Raw genomic sequence first — 26,650 nt, 5'->3', positions numbered from 1 at the left:
ACCCAAGTATTTTGGAACGGAGGGAGTAGCGGATATTTTATTTTGTATAATAAATTAAAAAGTAAGGGTAAATTAGTAATTGTGCTCTTATGTTGGTCGGAAATTAGCTTATGATGGCTTTTAAGGAGGCATTTTGCTTCCTTTTGATAGTTTAAGGAGCAACTTGTTTCAAGTAAATAGTTCAGGGTGACATTATGCAAGTATGCAAGAGATTACTTACCCAAAAAAAAAAAAAAAAAAAAACCTAAAGGTAACTTAATTTTTTTTTTAATAATTGTGTAACATTATAACTCTGCTGAACCAAATCACCTATACCACTCTAGCTGAACTATACTGGACAAACATTTCGAACTTTACTGAGAGGTCAAAAGAACTCAAAATTAAGCAAAATAATATATTATTGGAAAAAATGGTAAAATTATGGAAAAAATTATATTGTTAGAAATCTTATTGGGCCTAATTTCTAACCGTATAAAGATCATCTCAAAACTTTATTAGTCAAAAATTGACTTAACACAACAGCTCATGTGGGTATTGTTTCAAGGGCCACTCAACTTGTTGGAAGGTTTTCAAAAATTATTTTCAATATTTAAAATATTCCTAAATCTTTTTTTTAAAAAAGCAAGTGTATTCGCACACTTTCTTACCTCTTCTAAGTGATGTTCAAATCTGATCGATAAGGGTATTGATCGAGCTTCGGTCGATGAGTTGTCGTTCAACTTCCGAAATTGAAGATTTAAAGTATACATAAAATTACAACTCGATTAATACGGAGTACATTTTAATGCCAAATTGTGTTAATATGAAAATCAAGTTTCTCACAATGTCAATCACGAGCAAGTGTTGGATTCAAAGCCGGGAAGCTCGCATGAAGGACTATTAGCTTAGTGGTAGAGTACACCCGCGATAATTGCGTCATTGTGCATGTTACAATTCAAAAAAAAAAAAAAAAAAAAAACCAGAGAGATCAAAATAGAAATGATTTTCCAATTTTATTCCATAGTGATTCAAAATGACTTTATTATTTATTTTTTATTATTATTATTTTTAATGAAGTTCCTTCTAAGAAATATTTGATAGGTTACAGTTTTTTATTTATTTATTTTATTTTATTTTCTCGCATGTACACTAATATTGAAATCTATGATGTGAAAGATCGATATTTGTGGCCTTGCATGGGCAGTGGGAACTAATATTGAAATCTATGAAGTGAAAGATCGATATTTACAAACTGAAACATGAGCCTGATATTTGTGGCCTTGCAATGGGCAGTAGGAAGACTAGCAACATCGGGCGGAGCCAGGGGGGCTCATTTTTAAATTTATAAGTATTAATAATAAATATTATGACTCTTTTGAACCTTTTGGTCTTATTTTTAGAAATTCAAACTTAATAATAGAAGTGTTTATTATTTTGTAAGTAAATCTCGCTAAGATGTATTAGTACTATATATATATATATATATATATATATATATATATATAAGTATATAAATTATTTGTTATAATTAAAAAAAAAAAAAAAAAAGAATACCGGTCAATGACAACTTTATAATAGAGTGTCAATTAATATTCTTTTTATTTATTTATTTTCATATGGTTAATAGATTTGTTGTTAAAAATGTACATTAAAAATGCAGTATGGAAAAAAAAAAAAAAAAAAAAAATTATTACAATTATTTTATAAATTTATTAAATTTAACTTTATATCACTATTTGGCCCAATTAAAAATTTCTGCTCCTCCCTGGACATGCGCCCGGTCATTTGCAGCATTCGGGTCTCTATTGATCAGCCATCCATGAATCTTGGTTTTGACTAGAAGAACTTGTCTCAGAGTGTTCAATTTTTGTCCCTTGATCATATGAATCCATGTGTCACTTTTAACTAGTGAAGCACTTTTGAACGCGTGATCAAAGACTTATTTCTTGATTCATTGTCACGTCAAGTATTGGCTTGAAAAGTGTTGAATCCACGCATTGGTAAACATTATATTCGAATCATAACGATAATATTACAAGTTCTAGTAAAAGAAAATATTAAATTTTTTTTTTGTCATATCAAATTTAGATGAAGGTCTTTGCAACACTACTTAGTACCTTCAATGATAATTGTAACAAGCTCCGAAACCGATAACTGATCCAGTCCAATGTGAACACCGTACCGGCTACGTATTCGTATTCAACTGTCATCAAAGTGTTTTTTATTAATTGGTTCAGGATGTGATTGGTGGGTGGAATTAGAAAAATGTGATCGAGTCCATGTGAGCGTCGTACTGGCTACGTATATTCAACTGACATCAAAGTGTTTTTTATTAATTGGTTAAGGATGTGGCTGGTGGGTGGAATTAAAAAGATGTGCTCGAGTCCATGTAATAGCCCGGGCTAGTTATTTATATTCAACTCTCATCAGGCATAAGTTGAATTGGAGATGCATGTGACAAGTTGTGACCCTTTTTTAAACGACTAATGATTTTACTATTTTACCCTTATGTTAACAACTCATCTTCCTTTAAAAGCCCATTCGTTGTTTGTTGCACGGAAATATCAGCAATAGAGGTCAAGCTTTGTAAAAACTTCTCTAATGGCTAGTCAAAAGTCTCCTCCTTCATGGCTTATCCTGATAAGCCTTACTTGTGCTCTACTTACTAGTTGCATCAGAGCATCTGATGGAGATCAAAAGGCATGTATATATATATTTTATGATTCATATTGCTTTTAAGGTTTTTAGAGCTTGATCATTATGCTATGAACAAGGCTTGTTAGTTGCATTATCAACAATACGTCATCAAGAAATATTACTTTTTATAACACCACGATGTTGATAGTGAGACCTCGCTCGTATCAACTATTTTATATATGGTATATCTCAGTTTCAATGATGATACTCAATATATGTATTTGAGCCTCCTGCATTGCGCTAACATGCATACACACCATAGGTGTTAAAATTTCGATTCTGAATTTTAGAATTTTACTATTCTACAATTCTAAATTGTCAAAATGATTCCGATCCTATTTAAAATCTATGGGAAATAGAATCTCAATATGATCTGTAGAATTAGAAGTAGGCTGGATTGTAGAATATTACGATCCTATAGATTCAACTAAATCGTGTTATTTTGTTCTTTTTTCCGAATTTATTTGGCCTACCATTAATTTTGGACTAATAAATTTAATCATTTTAAATATAAAGTCCAACTCTTTAGCCTAATTACATAAAAAAAATTAAAATTAAAAAATAAAAAACAAAGAAATGAACTTCAAATGTAGAGACGATCAACTCTGAATTTCAAATGTATTGTTTAAAATTTTAAAAATTTCCTCTATTTTGTTTTATTCTTCTTAATTTTTTTCTTTTTTTTTTTTTTTTTTCGGTACAAGGAATATAAAGAATTCTATTTTTCCACTTATTCTTTGTCAATTCTGAAACAAAAATAAAGAAAGACTTTATTTTTATTGTTGTGTTGTGATTGTTTCGAATCATAAACATATTAATATCTACTTGAACCAGACTCCATAGTCCGTACATGAGTCTGTGACTATTTGGTGATGATGATTTTGAGGATTTTTGTTTTGTGTTCTTCTCTGTTCTGTTTATGTCTCAATTTTTTTTTATACTTTGGACTTATTCTTGCTATATTTTACAAATAATATTGTTTTAAAAAGTATTTTGAATTTTTTTGGTACAAATTGAAAGAATCTTACTATTTACTATCCGATTCTACAATTCCGATTCTACGGAACCTAAAACGATTCTACGTAGAATTCCGATTTTAACAACCTTGATACGTATATATTTATATATATTATATATGCTGATAGACTTTGTTATAACTGATCATTTTGTGGTTTCAGGAATACATTGTGTACATGGGTGACCGCCCCAAGGGTTATCTCTCTGCATCTTTCCAACATGCGAGCATGCTGCAGGAAGTAGTTGGCAGGTCACTACATGTACTTGTGTATATGCGTTTATAGCATATACCATATATATATATATATACATGTCAAAAGGCGGTAAATAATATGATCTTAAGTGGTGCTCCATAATGCGGTAATCACAAAATTGAACATGCTTAATGCTAGTCTGGTCACATTTGCAATGAATCCTACCGGCACAAATTATTAAACATGAAGTAGAAAAACAAGAAAGCAAAGTTATCTCCTACATATGCAGTACTAGGTACATGGCAAAGCATACTATGGTTGTCAATACTCTTCTTTTTTTTTTTTCCCCCTGTGATTTCAAGTTTCATTGACAGCTGAATTTAACTTTGGCATGTAAAGTTAATTGTCTAACACATGGCTGAGTACATGCATAATAAATTTTAGCAAAGTTAAAACAAATCCACACTCATTATCCACATGTCCCTAGTGCAACTTGAACCTTCAACCCCCCAACGGGAGATGAGAGGTTATACCTCCTTTTGAAATTTATATTAACTAACATATTTACAATGGGATGCAAAATAAATTCAACAGTAGGGCATCAGAATATTTACTGTATAGCTACAAGAGGAGCTTTAATGGGTTTGTAGCAAAGCTGACAAAGGAAGAGAAGGAAAAAATTGCAAGTGGGTGATTAATTTATAATTTCATTTAATTACTTATTCTATCCATCCCATGATTTGTTTCTCGTCCTCCCCATCCTCTCTTAACTCTGCTTTAACCCTTTTTTTTTTTTTTGCAGGCATGGAAGGAGTAGTGTCTGTGTTTCCTAATGAAAACATGGAACTCCACACAACAAATTCATGGGACTTCATGGGCTTCCCTCAGAGAGTTTCACGAAGGGTGGACGTTGAAAGTGATATCATTATCGGAGTGTTTGACACTGGGATTTGGCCTGAATCTCAGAGTTTCAATGACAAAGGATTTGGTCCGCCTCCAAGCAAATGGAAGGGCTCTTGCCAATCCTCAACAAATTTCACTTGCAACAAGTACATACTACATACCCATAAATAAATTACATGAATGCATATATTCATTGCTTGGGCTAGCAGCTGACACTAATTTTTTTACTACTTTGCAGTAAACTAATAGGAGCTAAATACTACTATACCAGAGGATCAATACCTAAAAAAGATGTTGAATCACCAAGAGATACAGGTGGTCATGGGACACACACTGCATCTACAGCAGCAGGGCGCTTAGTGAGGGGCGCAAGCTTAGTAGGCTTGGGCATGGGTACCGCTCGGGGAGGGGTTCCCTCGGCTCGCATTGCTGTGTACAAGATATGTTTGTCTACTGGTTGTTCAAACGCCGATATCCTTGCAGCATTTGATGATGCAATTGCAGATGGAGTTGATATAATATCAATGTCGGTTGGACGTAGTGGGAAGAATACCCCTTGGATTACTTTGAAGATCCCAGTGCCATTGGAGCTTTCCATGCTATGAAGAACGGAATACTCACATCCTAATGAAGGTCCTGATCCTGAGACCATCAGAAATTACGCACCATGGTCTCTCGCAGTGGCTGCTGGCACCGTTTGTGACAACGGTGCAGTTGGGCAACAATATGACTTATGAGGTCAGCAAGCATGTCCACTTCCATCTATTGCATACCAATATATTATAATTCCTACGTCCTTAAAAAAAAAAAAAATTAAAAAAAAAATCTGGATAAATTACTTTTATATTTAAATTCAAGGTTAAGATGATAATGTTACAAAAAATAGTATATTGACTTTTCAAATTGGATACTGATTTTGAGATGGCTAAAAATGAATAGCTAGAGCTATTTATGAATTGTTGACATTTTTATTTTTTTGTATTTTTGTTTATTCAAATTATTTATTACATTTATCATTATTATATTATTTATATAATATTTTTGTATATTAGGTTTGTATATATATATATATATATATATGAGATTGACAAAAATAAATCTTAATTATATAAAATAACTATTAATTTTGCACTTAGTTTAACTTTATTGTACAATATATATATATAAATATGTAACCACCCTTTATTCTTGTGTTGACATATGGTTTGGATATCTATCTTTTGTTTTGACATTTTCATTCTAGTGTTGTTAAAGGCAATTCTTTGTTTAAAAATACAAAATAAAAAACAAGAAAAAATCCTTTAATTTTGGCGCTTGTGAACCTAAGCTTCGCCTCACACGGGGAGGGACCCACGAAATAAGGTTGGGGGAGAGGGAATAAATTTTTTTAATTTATGAGTAAAGTAATCTACACGTGTGGTTATTTAAAACAGTATATCCTCGTTGGATCCATAAAAGGATGATGATGCATATTTTATCATTTAAGAAAATGAAAAAAAAAAAGAAAAAGAATTTTTTTAATTAAATTCACATAATTGAAAAAATTGTATAGGTAGAGTTAGGAGCCCTAAAAACAAATTTATCAATTTTAAAAGTTAATTTTCTATTTTGATTAGATTAAGTAAAATAATTATAAATACATTAATATTTATTGCTCATGTCCAAAATATCCTCACACACTTATTCCAAAATACCAAAACAACCTCCTTAAAATTATTTAATTTCAATATAACAAAATAAATAATTGAAAATTAATTTGACCAACCAATAATAATTCTTTATCACTTCTCTTGTCCTCAATCAGCCACCAACGTTCAGAGGCACACTCACTTTCCTTCTCTATGCTTGGTAGGTCTTTTAGATCCCCTTCCCTCCCTCTTTTCACAAACACATATATATAAATATAAATTTGCAATCGTTTTTGTTATGGAGTTTTATACCTATGACTATGTGGGCTTTAAAAGTATGTTATAACTTAAGATATTAGGGTTCTTGTAGAGAGTTATCGATTTGGCATCTCAAAATTTGTTATGATTTTTTATAATTGATTGACTAAGGAAACAAATAACAAGTGGAGACCTCTAGACAACAAAAAAGAAAGGCAAATGGATATTCCAATACTTGGTTACCCTATTGTCCAACAGGATATGGGATCCTTGACAAATTCCATTAGGGTTCGTTTGGTTAGCCGAAAATTGATGGTGGAAAGTGAAAGTGAAGTGAAAGAAAAGAAAATTATGTTTCTATCATGCATTTGGTTAGCATGATTTTCTTGTAAAAAATTTGTAGGAAAATATTGTTTCATTAGTTTTGTTAGCAAGAAAGTGAAAAGAAAATTATTTATATGCCAAAACTACCCTTATGAATTCAATACTGAGTAATATATATTATGCAAGAAGTATAATAAAAAATATAAACAATTGTTTTATGAATAAAAATATTTGTTCGTGTCAGAAAGTTGTAATATAATTAGGAGTCTTAATTTATTAAAAGGGAGTTGCTCCTTTTGTGAGTATGAAAAAGAAAGAAGAGAAATAGTGACAATGGTATAATTGGAAACTAACATATAATGATATAATTTCCACGGGAAACTGAAATTTTCGTGTGTTTTATGGAGGAAACATTTTGAGAAAAATCAACCAATTGCCGAGAATATCACTGTCCTGAAAATTTTCCATTTCATGCTAACCAAATTACAAAATAATTTAAAAATTTTGCCTTTCTTTTCCTTTATAGCTAGTAACACTAACCAAACTAACCCTTATAGTTTTGACATAATATGTGATATACCATCACTACTATAGTAAGCTCGTGAAACTTCCTTTTCAGTTCCTACCTTTTAGATTAGATGCCATCAATTCCAAAGGGTAATCCAAATTACAGTCCTTCCACGTTGTGGCGGACCACGAAGAGAAGAGATAGAGAATTTTTATTTGCTAGTTAAACAAATTCTTAATTATCTATTTTAATATTTGAAATTATATAATTTTAAGAAGAATATTTTTGTATTTTGAAATAAGAGTGTGAGGATATTTTAGACCTTAGCAATAATTTTTGATACATTTGTAATTATTTTGCTTAATTCAATCAATGTGAAAAGTCAACTTTTAAAATTGATCAATTTGTTATTTAAAACTCTTAATCCTACTCATATGTAGTTTTTCCTTTTATTAATGGTCACTTTAAAGTAATTTTTTCGGTTAATTGGGGAAAAATTAAAAGGGAGTTAAATACAAATCGGTACAAGTCCTGGGCAATTTTATGCAGTTTGCCTTAATATATATCCACAATTCGTCACAAACTCATAGTAGGGGGGTATCTATTTGATTTATGACATTCAATCAATGGGTTATACCTTATCTTGGCCTCTGCCTTCAAATGTGCTTTGTTATTTATTTGCAGGGAGTCTCTATAAACACTTTCAAGCTCAACCATCAATACCCTCTAGTAAATGCTGGGAACGTACCAAATACACGAGCTGGTTTTAATAAATCTGTATCCAGGTAAGGAAGATAAAGGAAATGTTAATTAGAAAATTAAACATTTATTAATGACTATATAACGAATCATGTTGTTTCATCGTAGAATATTGAGGATTGGAAAATGCATTAAAAATGATATCATAAAATGCAGGCACTGCCAAACCCTAGGCTCATTGGACCCAACTTTAGTGAAAGGCACAATCGTTCTATGTGATTCGATGGCTAGCGGATCAGAACCACTCCGTGCCGGTGCGAAAGGTATCATATTGACCGATAGAGGCGCCAAAAATTATGGCAGAACTTCCCCTTTGCCTGCCTCCTACTTGATTGATGGCCGTGGTGTTCGCGACTACATGAAATCAACTCGGTACATAGATTTTTCGACAAGTTGTTGTTGTTGTTGTTGTTGTTTTTTTTTTTTTTTTAATCAAATCGCAATTCACACGTATCTAACAATTTGGATCAAACTGACTCGATCTGCAGTACGCCAACTGCAACTATTTTGAGGAGTAAGGAGACCACAGATAAATTGGCTCCATATGTCATACAATTTTCGTCAAGAGGACCAAACCCAATTACAAGGGACATTCTCAAGGTATCCTATACATAAATAAATATATTAATTTATATATAATAATTGTTTCTGGTTTAAAATTGCTACACTTTGTTCAATTTTGTGCAGCCTGACTTAACTGCTCCTGGAGTGCAAATTCTTGCTGCATGGTCACAAGCAGCCCCAGTGACAAATATAGAGAGAGACAAAAGAGTAGTTCCATACAATATAATCTCCGGTACATCCATGTCTTGCCCACATGCAATTGGAGTAGTTGCCTATGTGAAATCTTTTAACCCTAGATGGTCTCCCGCTACTATTAAGTCTGCTCTGATGACAACTGGTAATTCAATAACATGTATAGTAATATCTCTTAAGGGATGTTAGCAAGCAATTCCAAACATCCATTAATATGCCCATGCTTCTTTAATTTGCTTTTTTTGCAGCTCGTCCAATGAGCAGAGTCGCTAACCCTGAAGCTAAGTTTGCATATGGGGCAGGTCATATTGATCCATTAAAAGCTGCAAAACCAGGTATAGTATATAATGCCAGAGTGCTTGACTATGTGAAATTATTGTGTGGCCAAGGTTATAGCACCAAGTCATTGAAACTTATCACTGGAGACAACATCAGTTGTTCTAAGGCCAACAATGGGACTGTTTGGGATCTTAATTATCCTTCCTTTGCTCTATCTTTCCAGTCTAAAAAATCCATCACCCGTGTCTTCCACAGGACCGTCACAAACGTTGGTTCACCGGTGTCCACTTATAAGGCAACTGTGGTAGCACCTGCAGGACTTAAGATCCAAGTTCAGCCGAATGTCCTTACTTTTAACTCACTTGGTCAGAGGTGGTCCTTTGTGGTTAATGTCAGAGCCACATATATAAACAAGAATGTACTTTCCGGGTCATTGGTGTGGTTTGATGGTGTGCATCATGTGAGGAGCCCCATTGTGGCACATTCTTCTTTTGTGGCACATTCTTCATCTTGAAAATATATATGCTTCCATCATATATAAACTCTTATGTATGAGCATCTTTCCTTCAAAATGAAATAAAAGAGAAGCATGGTTGTGTGTGTTTTTTTTTTTTTTTTTTTTTTTTTTTTTTTTTTTTTTTTTTTTTTTTCCTTTCAAATGGTAAAGCAAACACACACATTCTTTTATCCATGCCCGAGTTCAAAACCCTCCACTCATCTTTGAGGATGGGGAGGTTATACTGCTAGGCCAAATGCCCTTTTAGCATGGTGTGTTTTGGATCCTAATGAAATTGCCTACATTATTTATTGTTATAGCTTACCAAAACCTAAGGTATTATTGAGAGGTATAAGTAGAGAGATGTGATACCTCCTGATTTCCAGGTCGTGGGTTGATCAAGTCCAAGCCCAAAAGTCACGGGATATCGAACAATTAATATTTTAAATCGAACACAAAATACAAAAAGATAAATAAATAAAGAAATAATATCGCTGAAAGGAAAACTAATAATTAAATAAAATAATATCATCCGAATAAAATCCTTCAATCCTTAAAGATAAATAATAAAATTCAAAGATCGAATAAATCTCCAAAAGAATACAACGCGGGAATCCTCACACATGGACCCCTAAAACATATCCCATAATTGAAAATAAATAAATGTCTAGCAACTGAAATTGAATAAAAGAAAAGTATTGTGGTCTTGGATCACAAGGAGGAAATTGCCCTTTATTCATACTTGGCTAGCCAATTGGCTTCCAAATATATTATACAATGGTTAAAAAGCACAAAGGTTCAATCAAACAATTTGTGAATAAGCCCCAAAATCGAAAAATAAAAGAATTGGTACGAAGATCTACCTTTTTCTTCAAACACATTATTATTTTTCTCTTCCCCTTGATAGTTCGTCACTATTAGTTTTCTGACTCTCCCAACATGGCCTTTTTCTTCAAACACATTATTATCTTTCTCATCTCTTCCCCCTTGATCATTCGTCACTATTAGTTTTCTGACTCTCCCAACATGGCTTTTGTATCTTTGCATTTGCCAGCTGGTGGCCCAAACAATTGAAACGAGTCATTAGAACTCCTTCACAAGTGCTCCCTGACGTTGAATTTCGTCTCGAAAGCCTCATATGGAAAGATGAGCAAGCACTTCTCGTTGGGGACGATTTTACAATAAGTAATGATATTTTGTTTGATTGTTTAGGATTGAATAGAGTCCGAACTCTTTATTTTTTTTACACGAGTATTAATTATTCAGTGTCTCTGTCTATAAAAAATACTTACATTTTGCATGTGAAGAAAAATCATTTGAATAATTCAAAAAAACAAAAAAATTCTAATTAAAGCGTCAATTCATATGCCTTTTGATGTCAAGTTTGCAAATGCTCTATCTAATTAGATTTACTTGCTCTAAAAATTAATAACATATACCAATAACTTTTTCTATAAAAAAGTATTTTATATCAAATGATATCATGACTTGATACAATTTAATAGTGAGCGAAAAGTTATAAATGAAATATTTATAATAATAAAAAATAAACCGAATTATACACTATTTATTATTAAATAAATGTATTACACAATTAATTTTTCAAAAAAGCTTTCAAACTCCACACCTTCAACATATAAATTTTTATTTTTTCAAAATTTAAGTACATTAAAATTATTAAAATTTAAATATAATATAATTACAAATTTTATAAAAATTTGGTCATTAAATAATAAACTAAAAATAAGATTTAGATTGATGATTCGAATCGATTCGTGGCCACCCCTAATTACTGTGATCAATTATTTTACTCAATTCAATCATTTCTTTATTTGTTAGGTCGTTCATTAATGTTAGTTACAAGATCAATATCAAAGTTATTTGTGATGCATATTAAATAAATTAGTATTTCTTTTGACAGGACTGTATAAAAAAACAAATTGCCATTATATGGATGAAGACGGATGAGAAGCACGTGGACAACTATTAAAACACCTAGGTAGATTCCGTCAGTGGAATCTCTCTGCTTAATAGGTTCAATAATGTATTTTTCAAAACTGATTTCTAGATCGAATCTTGCATAGATTCCGTCTCTGTAATAAATGTGTACTTCTTCAAAGAAAAATTATAACAAATGCAAGTCGATTATCTGAATAAAGAACCCGTCGCACATGCCATTTGTTTTGATTACAGGAGTAATACTACTAAAATGAAACTTTAAACCGAATTAAACAATGTGGAACTTTACACCTAATGTCTTAAAGTCACAGTAATCATGTCGTATTATCAGTAGGAAATGTCTAAGACACACTTTTTATGATCCCGTAAATCTACATAAGAAAGAGGTAAAAAGGAACGGGATCATACCATAGGGAAACACATATTCTCAACCACAATAACAAGTATGTAGCAAATGTCAACCAATCACAAATTTACTAAAATGCCATGAAGTGCAATGTTATGCAAATGCCACTCCCCATTTCTGAAACAATTCCGTTTCAACAACCAAACCGTTAGTATAATCCAACCCAAGGCACCTCCAAGGCGTCACGAAAGGGGGATTGACTAACTATACCACAAGGCACCTCCAAGGAGTCACATCCGGTCTAGTTAGCTCAATCATACTCCCTTCTACACGGCGCCTCCTAGGCGTCCGGTTTTCGTAAACACTTTTAGAAATACTTTCCCAAAAATTTATTTCTTTGTTTTGAAATTTTTTTTTTCCCTTTTCTCTCCCCGATGGATGCAAGAATGCTTCACGCTTCTAATCATCAATTCAACTATAGGCTTTCACACATTCCATTTATATCATCATCACAATTTAATATGAATTTTTAAGAATTCATTTATTTGATTTATTTATTTATTTATAACCATAGCATCAATTTTTCAAAGTAATAAATAAATAAATAAATAATCATAGGGCATACAATGTGTCAACACTAAGCATGCTCATTCACCGTAATGAAAATAGTCATATATATAATTCAAATAACACATGAAACACATTTATCACTTTGAGTAATCATACTTACAACAACCACAAACTAGGTACTCAAAATTAGCATGATTAGAATCAAATTTAGAGGAAAATTCACAGAAATTGTAGATTAGAACACCCCTACCTCAATGGAAGTGAAAACCCCCAAAAATCCCTAAATCTAAGCCCTAATTTCGGAATCCCTAGGCTTGGCCAAATGGTGATTGGCTCCTATCAAATCGACGGTCTCGACGAGCTCTCCAACTTTGCTTCACAAGGTTCTACCAAATTCCAATTGGTGAGAGTGAGATCAAAGCTTGAAATTGCAAAAAAAAAAAAAAAAAAAAAAAAAAAAAAAAAAAAAAAAAAAGAAATGCCGAGATGAGACTGGACGCAGCAAAGAGGGAGAGGAATAAATAAGTCTATGTAATGACTTTTAAGTCATTTATATTGACTTAAAAGGTACTTGAGACTCTTGTGGCCCGAGAACACCTCAAATATCTCACTATACAAATAGTGTCTCCAACACTTCAAGGCAAACATGATTGCCGCTAACTCCAAGTCATGAGTAGGGTAGTTATGCTCGTGAGTCTTCAACTATCGAGACCTATAAGCCACTACTCTACTATCCTACATTAGTACACAACGCAAACCATCACGTGAGGCGTCACAATAGATCACATAACCCAAGCCACGCTCGGGTAGCACTAATACTGGAGCCATAGTCAACCTTATTTTTAGCTCTTGAAAGGAAGACTCACAAGCCTCATTCCATGCAAACTTGATCCCTTTCCGGGTCAATCTGGTCATAGGAGCTGCCAAACGGGAAAAATCATTTACAAATCTCCGATAATAACCCGCTAGGCTAAGGAAACTCCAGATCTCAAAGACATTCTTAGGTTGCTCCCAATTCAGAACTACCTCAATCTTTGAAGGATCAACTGAAACTCCACCTTCCGAGATAACATGTCCCAAAAACTTTACATCTTGTAGCCAAAACTCACACTTTTCATATTTGGCATATAAACAGTGCTCCCGTAGAACTTGCAACACTATACTCAAATAGACCTCGTGCTCCTCCCGAGTCCATGAATGCACAAGAATGCCATCCACAAAAACTACCACAAACTGATTCAAGTAATCATGGAAGACGCGGTTCATCAAGTCCATAAATGTCGCTGTGATACCCCCTAATTTCGGAACACGGGTTGATCAAGTCCGTGCACAAAATCAGGGGATATCAAAACAATTACAGTATTTAAACAAGCACAGATTACAAAATGAAACAAAGAATAAAATAAAACGCTGAAGAAACTAATAAATAATAAGTCCCTTAATAACTTCCAAACGGTTACAACTGGGGAATCCTGTAACTCAAGGACCCCTTAACCAAAAATTCATAATCCAGAAGTTCATTATTAAATACTAGTAACAAACGAAGAAATACTAATATCCTACTTTTAAATAAAGCGATAGAGTGGATAAGTCCTCCAGCTGCGGATCCTCAACCTTGTGACTTGAACTTCTAATAATCCTGAAAAAATAAATCGCGGGTTAAACCCTACGAGCAAGCTCTCTCTACTAAGCCTCTGAAAACCAATAAACAAATCATCTATACCAAACATCAACCCTACTAAAGTTTTAACTTTATTACACGATGCTACAAATATATATAAATACTTATATATGTAGTACAATAATCCTGTCTATTAATAGGTTCACTTAAATTGCCAAAACCATTAACCAATGGTTAATTACTAATCATACCTAAACTAATCCGACAATATATATTTCTTTTAAAAGAAACTCATCAATTCCTTAATTTTATCAAAGACAATAATTTAATCATCTAAGCAATAAATTACAATTAACCGAATAATGAATTAAATCCAAAACCCAATAGTGATTTTTAGTTATTTAAAACACACCACTAATATCCAGGCCTTGACAAATCCTCCATGTCACCCAACATTATTCTATTTATGTATATAAAATAACGCACTAACTGGTAAGTATTGGATTATTTTAGTCTTAATCCAACATATACATACAATATTCACAGATGAAATTTTTATCATCTAACACGTAATAATTTAATTCTGCAATGGCAACTCAACCATGCCATTGTAAGTATATCTATTTATGTATTAGCAATTCAACCATGCTTCCTTAAGTATATTTATTTATACTTTTAAATAGCAATTCATCCATACTTCCTCTACATGAAATTATTCATAAATAATAAGGCCATATATATTTAAGCCGTTAGCAACTAACCCATGCCTACAATTCAACCATGTACCATATCGTAAAACTAATTTAACCACATACCAAACCATACCTAGGCATTCCATGCATATAATAAGCATACCATTTAAGAATAATAAATATATATAAATATACATATCTATATACAAGTACTTATATATATACATCCTTCCTTACTAACCAAATATATATATATAGACAGTTATATACACTTCCTTCCACCCCGAACTACTAATTAAAATTATATATGCACATGAAATACCCAAGCGATACTCTATGGCTCCCAAAACACTACGAACGCATCCGCTGATGGTTGTTTTCAACCCTAACCGTTTAAAACCAATTCTGGGAATTCACTAGGATCCCCAGGAACTTTCCAGGACCCCAAACACTGTCCCACGTGCCCCCACATGCCACCACACAGTCCTAGACTTGCTGCACGCGCCTCCACGCGCCACCAGTCAGTGGCTGCTGTCCTCACATGCCTACACGCGCTGCACACGCGCCGGATTTGGCCCTCCGCGTGTGCTGGCCTCTCCTCATTGGTTGGCCTTCCTTGTCATAGTGAGCTCGCCCACACTGGATCTTCATCCACCCTTTAGATTGCATCCAGTGGCCAAATATGCAAGCACACCATCTCTTCATGGACCGCGCGGCATCAGATCTTTCCGCTGTTGACTGGACCTTACCAATGGTCCAGATCTGTTGTGCACCTAAGTTCTATACGCCGTATCACACCACAATAGCTTCTTATCATCAGGACCATTTAACAGTCCTGATTTAAGCGCACCAAGGCGCTGTACACCTTGCCGCACTAAATTCCAGCCCCTTTATTTGGGTGCGCCGATCTCAAGTCTCCAGTATATAATATATACACGATATATATATATATATATATATATATATATATATATATATATATATATATACAGAATATATAAAATAACTTCTAAAATCATAAAATAATTCCAGAAAATTCCCATAAAATCCCAAAAAATTCTAGAAAAATCCCACAAGCTTAATTTAATTATTTTGAGCCTAATTGAACATATATAGTTAAATTAAGATCTATTTAATTCAATTCATCACGGTACACCAGGTTAAAACAATCTATAAAAATTTCTGCAACTAAAGTTTAATTAATCTAATCTTACATACAAGATTTTACATTATCAGACATTAAATACATACATACATTCACATGTTTAAACTTATAATTTTGTAAAGATTAAACATGCTCATATAATCCTACTAATAAATTAATTTAATTGAAAATAAATAAATAAATAAATACATAAACTATAATTTCGATAATCAGGTGATAGGTTTATGAGCCCTAAGAGGAGAAGTAGAGAAGAACTTGCCTTTCTTTTCCAAATCCGGTCTCCTCTTTCTTTGATCCGGTTTCTTTTTTGTTAGCCCTTTTTCTTCTCTCCCTAACTCTCTTATTTTTCTAACGTAGAAAAAATTCCTAACCCTAAAGTCTTATGTGTCTATTTAAACACATAAAAAAAAAAACCTAAATCCTTTTCCCATTATGTTTACCATAAAAATAAATAATATTTATCTTTTAACTAATATATATACATACATATATTTTAATATAAATATATATACTACCTTCCATATATAACCATTAGTTAAATAAATTATATATACCTATATATATCAATATATATTTATATTGACATATATACCCCTCCACATGATTAAATATACCTATATATATCAATATATATTTTTATACACATGTAATTATATAAGTATAATTATGCAAAGATAATTATTAAATATCCTCATAACCATGGGCCTTTAATAATTAACCCAACAAGGCTTCCTTCAAGCCCAATACCACATTCTTTGGCCCAACCTCTCTTAAACCCAATCCAAATATTTTAAATACATAAACTAACTAAATAAATAATACACGCAAGCGTAACTACACCTAAACCCAATAAACAATTCACTCATTAGCATTTCGCAAATCAAACACTACAATTTTAACAAATAAAATTATAAAACATAATTTAATTAAAACAAGACAATATATCTACACCCTTAATTAAATAAAACAAACCACAATTTATCTACGCACTTAATTAAACAAAACGAATCATAAATAAAACAAATCAAAAAAAAATAAAAATAATAATAATAATAAAAAATTAATTAATTTTAATTAATTAATCCTTTAAAAATATTAGGGTATTACAGTCGCTGACGTATTAGTCAAGCTAAAAGGTATAACAAGAAACTCATAATGTCCATACCACGTACGGAAAGCGGTCTTTGGAATATCCTCCTCTCTAACCCGTAACTGATAATAGCCTGACCTTAAGTCAATCTTCAAAAAATAACTGGCTCCCCTCAACTGATCAAATAAATCATCTATCCTTGGCAAATGATACTTGTTCTTGATGGTGGCATGATTCAACTTTCAGTAATCAATGCACAACCTCAAATAACCATCATTTTTCTTAGCGAACAAGACCGGTGCACCCCACGGTGACACACTCGGTCGGATGAAGCCTTTCATCTTCAATTCATCAAGCTACTTCTTTAATTCTTCTAATTTAATTAGTGCCATATGATATGGTGCCATAGAGATTAGCGTGGTACCAGGTATTAAGTCAATAGTAAATTCCACCTCTCGGTATGGAGGCAACTCAATCAAGTCCTCCGGAAACACATCTAGAAAATTACAAACAACTGTTGGATAATCAACCCCATAAAACTCAACGTCATCATTGGCGAAAAGGCTAGCTAAGAAGAACGTCTGCCGATCCCGACCCCTAACACCATAGAACGCAGGAATGAGAGAATCACATCGATCTCCCACAAAGCAAAAACAATCCCCATCCGGGGTACACACTGAAACTCTGCCCCTAAAACAATCAATATCAACTCTGAAGAACGACAACCAGTCCATCCCAAGAATGACTTCAAATCCTGTCATCTCGAGAAGGATGAGATCGAACTCAAGAACACGTTCGGCAATCGTGATGGAACAACTCCTACAAACTCTACTAAGAGCAACTGAACCCCTGATAGGCGTGTCAACACAAAGTGGTCTGTCTAATTGATTGACCTCTAATCCTAATGCCAGTGCAAATGATGAAGCAATGAATGAATAAGAAGCACCGTAATCAAACAATACACAAGCCCAAGAATGGGACACAAGAAACATACCCCTGACCACTGAAGGACTAGATAGTGACTCGGCTGGAGTGAGTCCAAACACGAGACCCTGGGTCCTCTGCCCCTGAGAACCGCCTGCCTGATAACCAGACTGCTGAGTGGGTGCACTCGAAGAAACTCCTCTACCCGGTCGTGAACTCTGGGCTGACATGGTTGGCTGAGACGATTGAGGTGGTGGTGGCAGTCGAAACCCTAACTGAATTGTGGCAGATTGCATCTGCCTCTGTTGCGAACCTCCACCTCTGCTCAAACCACTGCCCCGCTGTGGACAATCTTTCACCCTATGGCCCTGCTGGCCACACCCGAAACATCCACCAGACTCCACCTGAATCTGAGTACACTGAGACTTGTGATGCCTTGACTGCCCACACTTGAAACAAATCACTTAAGCTACCTGAGCCTGAGTGCATTGGGACTTGTAATATCCCGGTTGTCCACATCTGAAACAAGTAACGTTCGGCCTAGAAGACCCCATGGACACTGAAACTGTGGGTACGAATCTGGCTGACTGCTGTCCCCTGAACCCTGACTGCTCATGTTTCCGCTTCTTACTTAATTGTCCCTCGGAGAAAGCTCCCATATCCCTGTTGTGCTTGTAGAACTCCCTGATAGCCTTACTGTCTTTGCTCTTAGCCTCAACTGGTAAGGTTTTTCGCACTGCTTTTGCATACTCTGTCGGTTCTGAAGCAGCTACAATTGGCTTAATGGTAAGATCAAGGCCATCAACAAATTTCTCTATCTTTCCTTCCTCATCATTAACAATCTCCGGTGCAAACCTTAAACTTGTTCTCATACTCTGTAACTGTAATGTTTCCTTGCTTCAACCCATCAAACTCCTTTTTTAGTTCTTTCCGCTTAGGCACCAAAAAGTACTTCTCATAGTACAACTTCTTGAATGTATCATAAGTCATTGTGTCCAAATTATGGGTGTGAGAAACGGTCTTCCACCATATCTCGGCATCACCAACAAAATTGTAAGTCACCAATGTAATCTTCAACTTGTCCATTGCCAAATTCATGGCATTAATATGCTTCTTCACCCTATCCATGAAACTATCCGCAACAAGCGGATCTGGACCGCCCTCAAACAGAGTTGGCATCAATTTCACACACTGTACAATGTGATAAAGAGTATCATCTAACTCATTTGTCTTTGGAGGTGGTGGTGGTGGTGGTGCCCGTGGTGGCACAAACTATGACGATGACGCACCTGCCGGTCGAAATGCTTTGAAAAGAGCTGCCTGAATGGCCAACTGCAATTGTTTCTCATTTATTTGAAAAGTTGATTAACGGTCCCCCTCGCTTGTCCCCCTCTTGGTGGGACCAAATCACGCAACAAGATATCTTCCTCAACTTGCTCCTGATCCCTTTCCACGGGATTGGAGCTAGAACTTTCCCTGGGATCCCTTCGTGGTGGCATGACGCTATAAGAAAAAGGAAACGGATCAATTACGATGACACTAAAATACGCACGAGAACGGAGTCCTCACACGAGTGACTTGACAAGAATGGAAATACATAAGCACCTTCCATACTCCTAGAAGACCCAACTAATGATAAACATAATCAGGCTAATAATATACAACAACACTAAGCACTTAACACGTAATCATATAAGCAATTAAACAATTAAACAATTAAGCATGCCTTTCAAATAATTAAGCACCTTAACACATAAGCATATAAGCATGCAATCACGTAAGCAATTAAGCAAGTAAACAAATAACTCAACTGCCCATGCAATCCTAGGTAGGCCTCTACCCGTCGTCCTAATGGTATTCGAATCTTCGCTTTGATACCAAATTTGTAATGACCCAAAAAGATACAAAAAAAATAAATAAATAATAACAACAACATATATAAAATTTCGGCATGACCTCCGCAGAAAAAAGTCTCTCTACAACATGTTGAAATACAAAAAAAAATGCAATAACCTATCCTGTCGTAACGCATAATACATATATTATATCACATTTCCAAAATGACTACATACATATCAAAAATCCCCTTCCACCATTTTATCCAAATAAGAAACACACCTTAGTTACATCAAGTTACAGTCCATAAAATGTAACCAAAATTTAAAAGTCCATAGCTTACAACATTGTACCAATTAAACTAAAGTTTCTCAAAATAGTTAAGATTACATTTGCAAAATATTAGAGTTCTAATACAAAAGATAGCAAAATAAAATGAGTTTCCAAACTCGTCTAAACCTGTGGTAGATCGTCGTCCGCCACCTCTTTTCGTGTCCTAAAAAATGTTAAAAATAATGGGGTGAGCATAAGCTCAGTAGGAAATGTCTAAGATACACTTCTTATGACCCCGTGAATTTACATAAGGAAGAGGTAAAAAGGAACGGGATCATACTATAGGGAAACACATATTCTCAACCACAATAACAAGTATGTAGCAAATGTCAACCAATCACAAATTTACTAAAATGCCATGAAGTGCAATGTTATGCAAATGTCATTCCCCATTTCTGAAACAATTCCGTTTCAACAACTAAACTGTTAGTGTAATCTGACCCAAAACACCTCCAAGGCGTCACGAAAGGGGGATTGACTAACTATCCACGACCACAAGGCACCTCCAAGGCGTCGCATCCGGCCTAGTTAGCTCAATCACACTCCCTTCTAGACTACACTAACATCACGGACTACTAGGCGCCTCCTAGGCGTGCGGTTTTCGCAAACACTTTTAGAAATACTTTCCCAAAAATTTATTTCCTTTATTTTGAAAATATTTTTCCTTTTTCTCTTCCCGATGGATGCATGAATGCTCTACGCTTCTAATCATCAATTCAACTATAGGTTTTCACACATTCCATTTACATCATCATCACAATTTAATAAGAATTTCTAAACATTCATTTATTTTATTTATTTATAACCATAATATCAATTTTTCAAAGCAATAAATAAATAAATAATCATAGGGCATATAATGTGTCAACACTAACCATGCTTATTCACCGTAATGAAAATAGTCATATATATGAATTCAAATAACACATGGAACATATTTATCACTTTGAGTAATCATACTTACAACAACCACAAACTAGGTATTCAAAATTAGCATGCTTAGGATCAAATTTAAGAAGAAAATTCACAAAAGACCCAAGAAGTAGTAGATTAGAACACTCCTACTTTAATGGAAGTGAAAACCCCCAAAATCCCTAAATCTAAGCCCTAATTTCGAAGTCCCTAGGCTTGGCCAAATGGTGATTGGCTCCTATCAAATCGACGGCCTCGACGAGCTCTCTAACTTTGCTTTACAAGATTCTACAAAATTCCAATTGGTGAGAGTGAGATCAAAGCTTGAAATTACAAAAAGAATAAAAAAAAAAAAAAAAAAGAAATTCCGAGAGGAGACTGGACGCAGCACAAAGAGAGAGAGAGGAATAAATGAGCCTATGTAATGACTCTTAAGTCATTTACATTGACTTAAAACTTATGCGGCCCCACAGGTATATAAATATCTATTTAACTTTAACATATATATATATATATATATATATATATATATATATATATATAAACATTACAAATTCAATCCAATATATAAAAATTACATATACATATAATATAATAATTTATTATAATATACTACTTTGTTTTATATAATAGTATATAGTTGAGTGGCCGAGAGCCTAATCTTATTATTTTATTAGTTATATAATATAAATAAATATATATATATAGTTTATATAATAGTTTGGCTTGGTTCGTGGAGACCACAAATCAAAATTAAACCGTTTATAAATAATTACATGTTTTTATAATCGAAATTCAACAGAGTTCTTTGTGCACTCCTAGACTGCCTGCCTTTTAGGGGTTCGTTTGCTTGGCCGTGTTTGACTAGATCATTTATTTCCCCAAACCCCCATGAATAATAGATAATTGATGCCCCCAACCAAGAACCGTATTCAGCGAAAACACGACCTCGGATTCCTTATGTTTCACCATTTGAACGGAATCAATTTAATATAATCAAACAACAAAGAAGAACAACAACTTGTGCGCACTCGCACACGTGTATAATAATATCATCAATTCATCATCTTATATGTATCCAAGTTAAATGTGTAATAATATCATCATCTTATACTCTACTAGAGAAGCACGTGATAGACGTGAGAATGAGCTTTGCTTGGTTTCAAGGCTGCGCTACAACCCCACGTGATAATGAGCTTGCTTGGAGAGAGGAAAGTGTATAGGTCCAAAAAAATATATAGGGTAAAGTACATTGACACCCCCCGAGGTTTGGAGAAAGGACAAGCAGAGGAAAGTTAACATGTTTTTGGACAATGACACCCCTTCAAGTTTGAAAAATGGTCAAAGAGACCCTGAAGATGGTGAATTGACCTTATTACCCTTTCAAATAAAATTAACATTTTAATTGACTTAAATACCCTTTGATTAAACCCAAACCCGAAACCAAACCCGAACCCGAACCCGCCTGCGTATATTATACAGTTCACCAGAGGAGAGAGAAGGGAGATCAGATGGATGGTGGTTGTGGCCGCGGTGGTGGGTGTAGAGAGAGGGGGAAGAGAGGGCGGCCATAGTTGAAGAGATGAGGTAAAGAGGAGAGAGAGGAAGAAGCATTGGCAATGACTGCAACAGTGGGGGTGGCGGCGATGACTGTGACAGTGGCGGCGAAACCCAGAAGCATCGGCGAAACCCTGAAATTGCCGGCGAGGCCGATGACGATGCGGCCATGGACTGAATAGTGTGGCGAAGTTTAGAAACCGAGCAACAAGAGATCGATGAGCAAAAACAATCCGGCGAGGACCAAGCTCCGATGACGACAAGGTTCAGATAAGCACAGTCCGGCGACCGTCACCTGCAAGGCCGAGGAGGCTGAAGTGGCCATCGCTTCTGTCGTCCGTTTTAAGTCTAATTAGAGCCCTTTTCCGTGCGAAGGTGAGAATTGGGGATGGTGATGTGCACAGATGAAGGGGTGATATATATGTGTGTGTGTGTGTGCGTGTGTATGAGAGAGGAGAAGAGGGTGGTGGTGGCAGCGGCACCGATCTCATCCTCAAATCTTCCCTGCAGGCTCAAACATCAACTCTCTACCGCTGTCAAGAATGAAAGACGCCGGCGTGGGGAACGTCTCTGTCAATCCCGGTCAAACCCGGCTTGTCCAAGGCCGAGTTCGCCGCCCGAACCGAGGCTGAGCTCCGGCGAGGTCGAGGAGGTGGTAGTGGCAGAGCTCCTTTTTGGCGTCTTCTTTAGTGGGTGGTGATTATGGAGGTTGGGGGTTGGTGGAGATTGGGGGCGGTGGTGACTGGTTGTTGGTGTGTGTGTGTGTGTGTAAGTATATATGAAAAGGGTATTTTGGCCATTTAAGTTTTAAATATTTTATAATTAAAATTAATAAAATAGTGAAGGGTAAAATGGACTTTTCACTTGATTTAAGGCTCTGTTTGGAGGGCAAATTTCACAAGGGGGTGTGTTTGTCCAAAAACAAGCCAACTTTCATCTGTCTATCTTTTCCTCAAACCTCAGGGGGTCTCTTTGTACTTTACCCAAATATATATTTAAAGGTGTTAAGGCTAGAGATTACTTACCCAAAAAACAAAAAAAAAAAACCGAAAGGGAACTGAAGAAATTTTGTATAATTGTGCAACATTATAACTCTGCAGAACCAAATCACCTATACCACTCTAGTTGAACTGTACAGGACAAACATTTCGAACTTTACCGAGAGGTCAAAAGAACTCAAAATTATGCAAATAATATATTATTGAAAAAATTGGAAAAATTATCGAAATAAAAAAATTGTTGGAAATCTTATTGGGTCTAATTTCTAATCCGTATAAAGATCATCTCAAAACTTTTAAGTATGGAGTGAGATACTGTCAAAAGTATTAGTCAAAAATTGACTTAACACAACAACTCACGTTGGTATTGTTTCAAGGCCCACTCAACTCGTTTGAAGGTTTTCAAAAATTATTTTGAATCTTCAAAATATTCACAAATCTTAAAATAATAAAAAAAAAAACAAGTGTACTCACACACTCACTTACCTCCTCTAAGTGATGTTCAAATTTGATCAATATGTATTGAGCTTCGGTTGATCAGTTGTCATTCAACTTTCGAAATAGAGTTTCAAAGTAAACATAAAATTACAACTCGATTAATATGTTTTAATGCCAAATTGTGTTGATATAAAAACCAAGTTTCTCACGATGTCATCACAAACAGAAGCTAAAGAAAGTGAAAGTGTTGGATTCAAAGCCAGAAAGCTCATAGAAGGGTTATTAGCTTAGTGGTAGAGTACGCCACTAATAATTGCGTCATGGTGCATGTTACAATTCAAAAATGACAAAAAGAAAAGCAGAGAGATCAAAATAGAAATGATTTTCCAATTTTGTTCCATAGTAATTCAAAATAACGATAAATTTTTTTTTTTTCCTTCTGTAATGAAGTTCCTTCTAAGCTTGTTATCTTAGGGAAGAGAGAACGATACAGGAACTCTGCTAAGAAGCTGCCGCATTATGGTGGTCATAATTATAAAAGAAGTCCGGAAGCCGTAGAAATACAGGCTTGTGAAAGATTTTTCATTACTACATCTTTGAATGTTGATCATGACAATTGCAAATATGTTGGGGATTCTCTATTTAGTTGTTCGGTTGTGCCTCCTCTAACAAGCTTGGTTATGTCTAGGTGATCGATTGTCTATTGGGACAATTGCTTTTAGCATCCATTTATGAGAGAATTTAACTAAATTCCTCGACGTGGATCTTAGTTGTTTTAGATGTATACATGCTCTTTCTGCATTTCTTTATGCAACTTTAGGTAAGGTCCCTGACTAACCAATCTTGTCGATGTGGGAAATGTTTTGTCGAAAAGTTGCAATCGAGTCCTTCACACCTGTATCAATATGTAACATTAGCGCCAAACCGGTCCTGCAAATTGTGGGCCGCAGTTTTGAATTCAATAGGAATAACATTTCATAGCTCAAATTTTGTCTTTTATTTCCATACTAAGCGGCACTTGTCACACAGGTTTTCAGTGGAGGATTTCTGCAGCAACTGGGCGGACGTTTTAGACGTTGAATAGTTTTGGTAAAATGGCTCAAAATATGTTTGTAGAGATCTTGCATTTTCCAATAGTGTTTGGTCCGGTATCTGGATCATGATTCCCCTACCCCGGAGGGTTAAGTCCTTCCTTTTTTGGTTTTTTTTTTTGTTTGGATAGGTACTTCCTTGTTACAAGGGAACTTGTCCCCACACCAGAACTGGGTGGGTGGGTGGGTGGGTATGCAGGGGTAAATGGGCGGACGTTTTAGAGGGTGAATATTTTTGGTAATTCTCAGGTTGAATATTTTTTTGTAACTCTTCTTTATTAGACAATTTTATCCATTTTAATTTTTATAATGATAAGTACACTCATTTCTTAATAAAGTTGTTATTATCAAATACGGTAACATCATATTAAAAAATATTACTGTAAAATAAACAATAGAAGTGTTTAAAAAAATATTTTTATCAAATAAATTAAAAAATAATTTAATTATGAAAAATATTTATTATAATATGTCACAAGACACTTAATATGTTTTGTATTCACAATTTTTTTAATTTTATTGATAAAAGAGTTTTTTCTTTTCCAACACCAATTCCAAATGAACTCTTAATATTAGAGTCAAAGCCAGGAAGACCATACATTCCAGGACCTCTTTGGCTTGGTAATAAATTTAATTTGGATTAAAAAAAAAAAACAGATTTGGAAGTTAAAAAAATTGGGTTTTGGGTTGGGCCCAGCCCGATTTGAGATTGATTTGTAAATTTCAAAATTCAAGTTTCAAAAATTATAGATTGGATTCGGGTTGGGTTCAGATTTGGTGGAGTTTGCCCACCCAAGTTGCACAACTATAGAAAAGGTCATCAGTGAATTTGCAGTTCAATCTTTAAAACAATGAACATAACTTAAATCAATAAACATAAATATGAGATTAGATAATTGTAACAAGCTCCGAATCCGATAACTGATCGAGTCCATGTGAACACCGGCTACTTATTCGTATTCAACTGACATCAACTTGTTTATTAATTGGTTCAGGATTTGGTTGGTGGGTGGAATTAAAAAAATCTGATCGAGTCCATGTGATAACACGGGCTAGCTAATTATATTCAACTGACATCAGGCATAAGACATATTTTATTGGTTCACAATATGCTTGGTAATGCTTAGCCAAATATGCGAGAATTAGAAAGCGTTTGAATTGGAGATGCGTGTGATCCTGGTGAGCTGTGAACCCTTTTGTAAACGACAAATGATTTTACTATTTTACCCTCATATTAACAATTCCTCTTGTTATAAAAGCCCATTCGTTGTTGCATGGAAATATCAGCAATAGAGTCCAAGCTTTGGAGAGACCTCTCTA

At 34.5% G+C, this 26,650-nt stretch overlaps 1 pseudogene; it reads left to right on the top strand.

Moving 5' to 3' along the window:
* The first annotated feature begins 3,869 nt into the window (after window positions 1-3,869).
* Window positions 3,870-10,028, top strand: LOC132268522 (cucumisin-like; annotated as a pseudogene).
* Window positions 10,029-26,650: the final 16,622 nt, after the last annotated feature.

The sequence above is a fragment of the Cornus florida genome, unplaced genomic scaffold (genome assembly GCF_030987335.1).
Source record: "Cornus florida cultivar Cherokee Brave unplaced genomic scaffold, ASM3098733v1 CherokeeBrave_3.0.0_Hap2_Chr08, whole genome shotgun sequence".
Lineage (NCBI taxonomy): Eukaryota > Viridiplantae > Streptophyta > Magnoliopsida > Cornales > Cornaceae > Cornus > Cornus florida.
This window is presented reverse-complemented; position numbering and strand designations above follow the sequence as displayed.